The sequence below is a fragment of the Panthera leo genome, chromosome B4 (genome assembly GCF_018350215.1).
Source record: "Panthera leo isolate Ple1 chromosome B4, P.leo_Ple1_pat1.1, whole genome shotgun sequence".
Lineage (NCBI taxonomy): Eukaryota > Metazoa > Chordata > Mammalia > Carnivora > Felidae > Panthera > Panthera leo.
Genome location: NC_056685.1, coordinates 118,730,552 through 118,741,041, shown reverse-complemented (window position 1 = coordinate 118,741,041; position 10,490 = coordinate 118,730,552). Strand labels below are relative to the sequence as shown.

Sequence of the window (10,490 nt, the reverse complement as noted above, 5' to 3'; positions counted from 1 at the left end):
ATTTAACATTTTTACAGGTGGACCATGCAACCAGCACTTGGCCTTTTATTTTTATTTATTTTAAGTTTATTTATTTATTTAAGTAATCTCTGTATCCAACATAGGGCTCAAACTCATGACCCCAAGCTCAAGAGTCACATGCTCTTCCAACTGAGCCAGCCAGGCACTCCTAGCCCTTGGCCTTTCAGATCTTTGACCTCTTCATCTCCAACAATTTGTTCCTCTATTCTATTTCATCCATCCACTCCAAGTGGTAATATTCTGAACAGTGTCATCAATAACTCTTTTACCTTCTAACTGTCCATTTCAAGCATCCCAGTTGTCAATCACTAACCTTTTCCCCTCAGCTCATTTAATATACTCTCACTGACCTATTAACACCCTCAATCCATTAAGCCCAACACTTAAAAAAAAGTCTATTAATATGCTTCTGACATCATCAATACTTCCAACTCACCCAACGTAGAGTCCTTGATCAATCCTTGTAATCGCTCTTTTGCAAACATTTTCAACTCTCTTACCCCAATGTCTCTATCTTTCTCACTTGAAGGAACCTCAAAGTAGAAACCCAGTCTTGCTTGGACTAAGCCCTGCTGAAACAAACTTTTCCATTCCATTGCTTGCATCCAAGTTAGCAAAGATTGCTATAGAAAAATCATACGAAAGGACTGACTGCTTTTAATTTATGACCTCATACCTCACGGGAGCACTTCAACTGGCTGGCAAAACTATTCATTCTCTGGATGAATCATTCATACTTTGACTTCTCTACTCACATCTCTCATATCCTTTCCCCCACCTGTCCTCATTTTCAGCCAGAGAACTTGCATCATATTTGAGAGACTAGAAACCATCTACAGGGAATGTCTCAACTTCAGAAGGTCACATCTGTACCCATTTGCTCTTGCATTTTTCTTGTTTCTTTTTTTTAATTTTCTTTTTTTATTTTTTAAAATTTACATACAAATTAGCTTATAGTGAAACAATGATTTCAGGAGTAGGTTCCTTAATGCCCCTTACCCATTTAGCCCATCCCCCCTCCCACAACCCCTCCAAGCAACCCTCAGTTTGTTCTCTATATATATGAGTCTCTTCTGTTTTGTCCCCTCCCTGTTTTTATATTATTTTTGTTTCCCTTCCCTTATGTTCATCTGTTTTGTCTCTTAAAGTCCTCATATGAGTGAAGTCATATGATTTTTGTCTTTCTCTGACTGACTAATTCCACTTAGCATAAAACCCTCCAGTTCCATCCACATAGTTGCAAATGGCAAGATTTCATTCTTTTTGATTGCGAGTAATACTCCATTGTATATATATACCACATCTTTATCCATTCATCCATCGATGGACATCTGGGCTCTTTCCATACTTTGGCTATTGTTCATAGTGCTGCTATAAACATGGGGGTGCATGTGTCCCTTCGAAACAGCACACCTGCATCCCATGGATAAATGCCTAGTAGTGCAATTGCTGGGTTGTAGGGTAGTTCTATTTTTAGTTTTTTGAGGAACCTCCATACTGTTTTCCAGAGTGGCTGCACCAGCTTGTATTGCCACCAACAATGCAAAAGAGATCCTCTTTCTCCACATCCTCGCCAAAATCTGTTGTTGTCTGCGTTGTTAATGTTAGCCATTCTGACAGGTGTAAGGTGGTATCTCCTTGTGGTTTTGATTTGTATTTCCCTGATGATGAGTGATGTTGAGCATTTTTTCATGTGTCGGTTGGCCATCTGGATGTCTTCCTTGGAGAAGTGTCTATTCATGTCTTTTGCCCATTTCTTCACTGGATTATTTGTTTTTTGGGTGTTGAGTTTGAGAAGTTCTGTATAGATTTTGGATGCTAACCCTTTATCTGATATGTCATTTGCAAATATCTTCTCCCATTATGTCAGTTGCCTTCTAGTTTTGCTGATTGTTTCCTTTGCTGTGCAGAAGCTTTTTATTTTGATGAGGTCCCAGTAGTTCATTTTTGCCTTTGTTTCCCTTGCCTCCAGAGATGTGTTGAGTAAGAAGTTGCTGTGGCCAAGATCAAAGAGGTTTTTGCCTGCTTTCTCCTCAAGGATTTTGATGGCTTCCTGTCTTACATTTAGGTCTTTCATCCATTTTGAGTTTATTTTTGTGTATGGTGTAAGAAAGTGGTCCAGGTTCATTCTTCTGCATGTTGCTGTCCAGTTTTCCCAGCACCATTTGCTGAAGAGACTGTCTTCATTCCATTGGATATTCTTTCCTGCTTTGTCAAAGATTAGTTGGCCATACGTTTGTGGGTCCATTTCTGGGTTCTCTATTCTGTTCCATTGATCTGAGTGTCTGTTCTTGTGCCAGTACCATACTGTCTTGATGATTACAGCTTTGTAGTATAGCTTGAGGTCTGGGATTGTGATGCCTCCTGCTTTGGTTTTCTTTTTCAAGATTGCTTTGGCTATTCGGGGTCTTTGTGGTTCCATGCAAATGAATTTTTCTTGTTTCAATGGAAGAGAGAACTATCAGAGAGAACTCTGTCACTTGTACCCTGGATCTCATCCTTCTCTCCTGCTCAAGGACTTGATTTGTTGAGTCATTATCTGTGAAATTTCTTACTTTTTTTTTTTTTTTTAATTTTAAATAGGCTCCATGACCAACATGGGGCTTGAACTCACAACTCTGAGATCAAGAGTCACATGCTGTACTGCCCTGTGAAATTTCTTAATTGGGAAAAAAAAAAAAAAAAAAGACTTGGCATTTTATTTTGTTTTATTCATACAATATAAAAATTTTTTATATTTTCTGTTGAAATTGGTATTAGGTTTTATTTATTTATTTATTTATTTATTTATTTATTTATCTTGGTATAGATTACAAAAAATCTTTAAAATTATAGCTTTGATACCCAAAACCTACAGAAACAGGAAATATATTCCTATGTGAAGCCACAGCTTAAAAAATAAATCAATGGAATTACTTTGTCAGAAAACTGTTCTGAAACTTATGATTTTTTCATAAATCACTTGCATAACTAACTGCCTTCATTTCCCATTTTGAACTTCTTAATGTTATTAACATAGAGCTGACTTTTTTGTTCTTCATTATCTCGTTTTGCTTGGTTCTGAATTTAAAAGTGTCACCTCAAACAAAGCAGATGACAAACATTATTGACTTTTTTTTAATAATAGGAGAGGATGGGGTGCCTGGGTGGCTCAGTCAGTTGAATGTATGACTTTGGTTCAGGTCACAATCTCATGGTTTGTGAGTTTGAGCCCCGCATCGGGCTCTGTGCTGACAGCTCAGAGCCTGGAGCCTGCTTTGGATCCTGTGTCTCCCTCTCTCTCTGTGCCTCTCTGCTCATGCTCTGTCTCTCTCTCTCTCTCTCAAAAGTAAAAATAAAAACATTAAAAAAATATATAAGAAGATGTTCACAATACCACATTAAGTAGAAAATAAGTAGAAAAAAGTAGAGAACCATATCAGAGTAAGATCTCAGTTCTATAAAAACTGAAGTGTGTAGGGATATGTGTATATTTAAAAATATACACATAGAAAAAAACCTAAATGAACATAGACCAAAAAAATTTTTTTTAATATTTATTTTTGAGAGAGAGAGAGCGAGCATGGGGGAGGGACAGAGAGACGGAGAGACACAGAATCTGAAGCAGGCTCCAGGCTCTGAGCTGTCAGCACAGAACCTGATGCAGGGCTCGAACTTGCAGACTGTGAGATCATGACCTGAGCTGAAGTCAGACACTTAATCAACTGAGCCACCCAGGCACCCCTAGACCAAAATTGTTTTTAATGTTTATTTATTTTTGAGAGAGAGAGATAGAGCACATGCACAGGGGAGGGGCAGAGAGACAAAGAATCCCAAGCAGGCTCTGCGCTGTCAGTGCAGCGCCCAATGCAGGGTGTGAACTCACCAGCCACAAGATCATGACCTGAGCCAAAACCAAGAGTCAGATGTGTAACCGATTGAGCCACCTGAGCTGAAACCAAGAGTTAGATGCTTAACTGACCAAGCCACCCAGGCGCCCCTGGACCAAAATGTTTGTGGTAATTTCATCTAGGTGTTGGGGCACAAAGATTTTTATTTTCTTTCTTATTTTTTCTGTGTTTCTCAAGATTTCCACAATGAACACATGATTTTTATAAACATAACTACTTTTCTTTTTGAATTAGTTTGAGAAATTGGAAAATCCCTTGGCTTATCAGAATTCAGAGTCTTTCAGTTTTGTATTTCCAAAGGCTCCATTTTATCAGTTCATCTAGGGTACATGAGTCTTAGGAAACTGATTAAAAACAGTCTCGGGGTGCCTGGGTGGCTCAGTCGGTTGAGCATCAGACTCTTGATTTCAGCTCAGGTCATGGTCTCAGGGTCATGAGATCAAGCCTTGTGTCAGGCTCCATGCTGACGGTGGAGCCTGCTTGAGATTCTCACCCTGACCCCCTCTGCTACTTTCCCCTGCTCACATTCTCTCTAGGAAAAAAAAAAAAAAATCTCAAAAGAGAAACCTAATTTATTAAACAGGTGAAATAAATGCTCGGAGCATTCTATGCCAGTGGATAAATTTGGAAGGATAAATGACTGGAACATTTCTAGTGAAACAGAACAAAATCACAGGTCTATTAAGTGGGAATTCAAATATGGATCTGTATTTCAGAGCCTCTTTCTTGACATCATTCCTATATAATGGTTGTAGAAGTTAAAATGAAGTGTTTAACTACATGGTCAACTAATCTTTGACAAAGCAGGGAAGACTTCCAATGGAAAAAAAAGACAGTCTCTTCAACAAATGGTGTTGGAAAACTGGACACAACATGCAGAAGATTGCAACTGGACTACTTTCTTATACCATACACAAAAATAAATGTAAAATGGATTAAAGACCTAAATGTGAGAAAGGAAACCATCAAAATCCTAGAGGAGAACACAGGCAGCGACCTCTTTTACCTTGGCAGGAGCAGTTTCTTACTAGACATGTTGCTGCAGGCAAGGGAAACAAAAGCAAACATGAACTACAGGGACTTCATCAAGATAAAGAGCTTCTGCCAAAAAAAAAAAAAAAAAAAAAGAAAGAAAAAAAAAATCTGCACACTGAAGGAAATAATCAACAAAACTAAAAGGTAGCCTACAGAATGGGAGAAGATATTTGCAAATGACATATCTGATAAAGGATTAGTATCCAAAATCTACAAAGAACTTCTCAAATTCAACACTCAAAAAACAACCCAGTTAAGAAATGGGCAGAAGACACAAACACTTTTCCAAAGAAGACATCCAGATGGCTAATGGACACATAAAAGATGCTCAACATCACTCATCATCAAGGAAATACAGATCAAAATCACAATGAGATACCACCTCACACCTGTCAGAATTGCTAAAATTAACACAAGAAACAACAGGTGTTGGCGAGGATGCAGAGAAAGGGAAACCCTCTTGCACTGTTGGTGGGAATGCAAACTGGTGCAGCCACTCTGGAAAACAGTATGGAAGTTCCTCAAAAAACTAAAAATAGAACTACCTTATGATCCAGCAATTGTACTCTTCGCTCTATACCCAAAGGATATAAAAATACAGATTTGAAGGTGTATGTGTACCCTGATATTTATAGCAGCATTGTCAACAATAGCCAAACTATGGAGAGAGCCCAAATATCGGTGGTGTATATACAAAGAGGTGGTTTATATATTTACAATGGAATATTACTCGGTGATCAAAAAGAATGAAATCTTGCCATTGGCAATGATGTGCGTGGAGCTAGAATATATTATGCTAAGCAAAATAAGAGAAAGACAAATACCATATGATGTCACTCATATGTGGAATTTAAGAAACAAAACAGATGAGTATATGGGAAGGAGGGGGAAAAGAGAAGAAAGCTAAACAAACTGCAAGAGACTATTAATGATAGAGAACAAACTGAGGGTTGATGGAGGGAGGTGGGTGGGGGATGGGCTAGATGGGTGATGGGTATTAAGGAGGGTACTTCTTGTGGTGAGCACTGGGTGTCATAAGTGATGAATAACTAAATTCTACTCCTGAAACCAATATTGCACTGTATGTTAACTAACTAAAATTTAAATTAAAAAAATAAAGTGTTGGATTTTAAGTTGTTTCAAGGTTATAGCAAGTTAGCAAATGGGCTATTCTAAGAAAGTACAGACGTCCAAACTTGGAAAGTAGCTGGAACCTGTGAAGTGACTGCTTTAGAGCTGTAGCAGTATAAATAATGACGTGTATGTACTGCTTTACAACATTTTTCTGTATTTTATCTCATTTGATTATTTTTAAAATATTTTTGAGTATAGGTGACACACAGTGTTACATTAGTTTCAGGCGTACAACACAGTGACTCAACTTCTCTTATACCTTATGCTATGCTCACCACAAATGTAGCTACCATCTGTCACCATACAATGCTGTTGTAATATCGCTGACCAGATTTCCTATGCTGTGCTTGATTTGATTCTCTTAACAACTCTGTGAGGTAAGTGGGACCTCCATTCTGGCCTTGCTGTATAGGCCAGTGGTTCTTAAACTTTAGCTGGGATCAGAAGGCCTGGAAGGCCTGGTTAACACTGGTGGTTAAATGCTAGGCCCTGTCCCCGGATTTTTCTGAATCTGTAGGTATGGGGTGGGGCCAGAATATTTGCATTTCTAACTTATTCATAGGAAACTGTCTGGAAATAACAGCTCTAAGCCATCTTTTTGGTTTTTTTTTCACTCTTTGTAAAGCCAGAGCTGGTCACAGTCTTGAATAATAGCTTTGCATTGCCCTCAGAATAAAATCTAAATTAGAAGGTTCTGAGTGATCTGACTCCTGTTTACCTCTATAGCTTTCTGTCTCTTTCTCTCCAGCCATACTAGAGAACTAGCAGTTCTCCAAAGAAGCTGTATCAGTTTGCTAGGGCTGCCATAACAAAATGATTAGCAGGTAACATTACACATTCACCTTTCAAGAGTATGATTTTGTACAAATAAGATAACATGCTTGATCCAAGCTAAGATCAAGCAAGTATTGTTACAGATATATGATATGTATGCAAAGGTTGCTGGGGGAGAGGGAACATAACTTCTATTATGGACTGAATTGTATACCCTCAAAATTCATATGTTGAAGCCCTAACCCTCAGTACCTCAAAATGTGACGATATTTGGAGACAAGGACTGTTAACAGGTAATTAAGTTAAAACGAGGCCATTAGAGCAGGCCCTAATCCAAACTGACTAGTTTACTTATAAAAGAAAACTTGAACACATAGACATCATCAGAGGTGTGCACATGCAGAGGTATGATCATTGAGGACACAGTGAGAAGGTGGCCATCTATAAGCCAAGAACAGGTCTCAGAAGAAAACAGCCCTGCTGTCACTTCGATCTTGAACTCCTAAGCAGTCCTAGCAAACTCATATAAACCTCAGGTTGAAAAAACCAGATCTGAGGGACATTATGGACAGTGCTCAACTTATAGAAGGCATTCAAATATGTCTACTGGATAAATGTCTTAAAGTCACATAGGAAAATTTTATTTTTCAAGATCCTCCTTTATGAGGCTTTCTTGAGCTACTAACCAAGGCAGAGTTAATGTCCCTATTTTAGCATCTCCATACTACTCTGTTCTTATTTTCAGGGTACTTAGCCCAATATATTATAGTATTTAGGTACTTTACTCAGTGTATCCTTTTCCTCAGTGCTGAGCACAGTATTAGGCTCATCATAGTTGGTGGGCCATATCTGTTGAAATGGATGGTCTAATCTTAATCCATCCAAATAGGAGAAAGAACAAACTACACAAAGTGACAATATAATGTCCAGCTACACTGGCTACATTAGGTTAAATCATAAGAAATTAGTATTTGATGTTTTCAAAACACTGAACAGAAAAACTCCGGGTCTTTTATGGAACATAGCCAATAAAAATCTAAAAATATTTCTCATCTTGCTATTCATTTTTTTTGTACAACAAATGTTTGACATATGCCTGTAAGGCACTATTCCGTACTAAGAGTGCTGGAACTTACAAAGGTGAGTAAGTAAGCTTTGCTCCTTATTAAAAAGATTAATAGTTGAAAGTTGAATGTCTGACTTTTGTCCCCACTCACCTGAATTAGTGAAAATATAAAGGGGGCATCAATACGTCACTTAAGTCCAATGGTTTCTAGCACATTCTCTGGACATTTTTTTCCACCTTCATTATAAAACATTTAGTAAAGACAAGGATATGCAGCCAGTCTTGTCTGGAAACTTTGGTGACCCTTGGCAGGTCCCTATTCCTGCGTGTGCCACTTTGTAATAGTAGGATACTAATCACACGTCGTAAGATTGTTTATTGGCACACAGGCTAAGACATATAAACTGCCATGATATTCAAAGTTAGAAAATTTTACTCTATTGTACTTGCTTTCGAAAGGCAAAGGGTCTAATACCGTTTTGGGAAAAATGGCTTGTTCATTTCTTGTGAAGGCCGTTGGGCTGATACACCCACTAATGCACAGTAGTAATGGTCCATACATACATTTCTATGTATCATGCACATTAAATGACAGAAAACTCACTTTACGAAGCAGAACAGTACAAAGCCACTAGCCTTAAGGCTCTATAATATAAAGACAGATTTGTCTTTTCGCAGACTAAGGATTACTAGGTTAACATTTGAAGGAGGAAGATTTAATCTTAAAATTAAAGGCATTTTTAAAAAATGGCGGGAATAATCCTAGGTCTCTAGAGGTTAGTGGCTTAAAAGAGTAAAAGCCTCATGACCCCGACGTGATTCGAACACGCAGCCTTCTGATCTGGAGTCAGACGCGCTACCGTTGCGCCACGAGGTCCTGCTGGGCTGTGGCTCGCGCAGTTTCTTAGGACTCAAGTATCATGGCGCTTCTCCCGGACGCATTTTTTTTCTTCACGTCTCTCCTTGCCCCTCCATCCAGTACAGATTGGAACTGGAGACTAATCCTTTTGGCACCCAAATTTTACTGACCGCTAATCCTCTACCTAACTTGGGAAGGAACCAAACGAAGCGGGAGAACGGAGTTTCCCTTTCAGTCGAGTCCCCAGGGTCAAGGGAAACTGTTCCTTCCTCTTCTATAGCAAGCAATTTCCGTTCTTACCCGCCCCTTTAGGCGCGGAACTCCGCCTTCCCTCTCCCCTCCCCCCCGGGTTGCGCGCGCGGAGTTCGTGACCTCCAGTTGGAATTTGTCGGGCGTTTCTGCGCAAGCGCACGTCTTTGCCAGCTAGCCCCTGGTAGCTAGCGCCAGTTGTATAAAGCATTGCTCTCAGGGTATGGTTTTATTTCACCGTAAGTGTTAAGCTTAAAAGCACCATTTTTAAAAGATGCGCTTACAGAGGATATTATGTATTGTATATGTCAGCAGGTTTGCACCTCATAGTTGAGCAGTTGGATTAATAAAATTTGCCGGTCTCCCCGTCGGGGAATTGAACCCCGGTCTCCCGCGTGACAGGCGGGGATACTAACCACTATACTAACGAGGAGCTGTCGCTTTTGTTCTTCCCAAATATCCCTTCAAAAGTGGAAAAGAAAAACAAAACAAAACAAAACAAAAAAAAAAAGTGGAAAAGATTCCCTCCCTAGGCTAATTTCCTTTCCGCTTGCCACCCGGAAGTGTGACAATCCGGACACCTGGACCTCTGCCTGCTCTCTATCCCCTTTGGGCACCTTGGACTCTTCGTCCGTGGAAAGAGTAAATTATTTAGAATAAGTGAAACAAAATGCGCTTCCAGTTTTAGTGGTGGTGAATTGTTGAAAATAATTTTCCGGAGCTCTTTATACTTTCCAGATGACTTAGGTTTCTTGTTAGAGTTTTTTATTTAATAGTGACCAAGAGGATGTGAGTTGAAGCAGAACTTTACCTTCACTTACTTGTATTTTCATTCTGAAGTCGAAGTCCAAGGATATCATATGGTTGCCAGATGTCCAGGGCTGCCAGGGTTGTCCCACAGTACAGTGCCTCCTCAAACAATTTGTAAGCTTTTGTTACACCAGAGGGCTCATGCATTGGACCAGCTGAGGCCAGATGAAATCCTGTTAGCTGATTTTTTTTTCTGTATTTCGGTCTCTTTCCCGAGGCGTCTACAGTTTACTCGAAAATGACAAACACGTAAGTGGTAAAATAATAATACATTTAAGTAATTCAAAACAAGGATGTGCCATTAATTAAACATAGGGTTAGGAAGGTGTGCTAATTTGTACCGTCTTTAGCTTTTTCATAAACAGGATCAAACCTGTTCTGAGGAGGACCTTACACATAAACTTTTGACATTATCTTTAATGCAAATTCACAGAGTCGCAGACATGACTGAAAGTTTTCATTGCAGAACTTAAGCTTACATGTCTTAAGGAATCCATTCCTTGTAGTGTACTATGAATTACTACTATTTTTTTTCTTTCTTTCTTTTTTTTTTTTTTTTTTTTTGGTCATAGGTTACAGGGTGCTTTCCATCTGATGAAAGGGATTATTTAATCCAGACTTTTGAAAAATAGCAATTTCTGAGGCCTGTTTT

At 39.0% G+C, this 10,490-nt stretch overlaps 2 non-coding genes across 2 annotated transcripts; both read right to left on the bottom strand.

Annotated features, from left to right (window-relative positions):
- Positions 1 to 8,725: 8,725 nt before the first annotated feature.
- TRNAW-CCA lies at positions 8,726 to 8,797 on the bottom strand. The gene has a single exon. It is a non-coding gene; the product is annotated as a tRNA-Trp (tRNA).
- Positions 8,798 to 9,389: 592 nt separating this feature from the next.
- Positions 9,390 to 9,461, bottom strand: TRNAD-GUC. The gene has a single exon. It is a non-coding gene; the product is annotated as a tRNA-Asp (tRNA).
- Between the last annotated feature and the right edge of the window lie 1,029 nt (positions 9,462 to 10,490).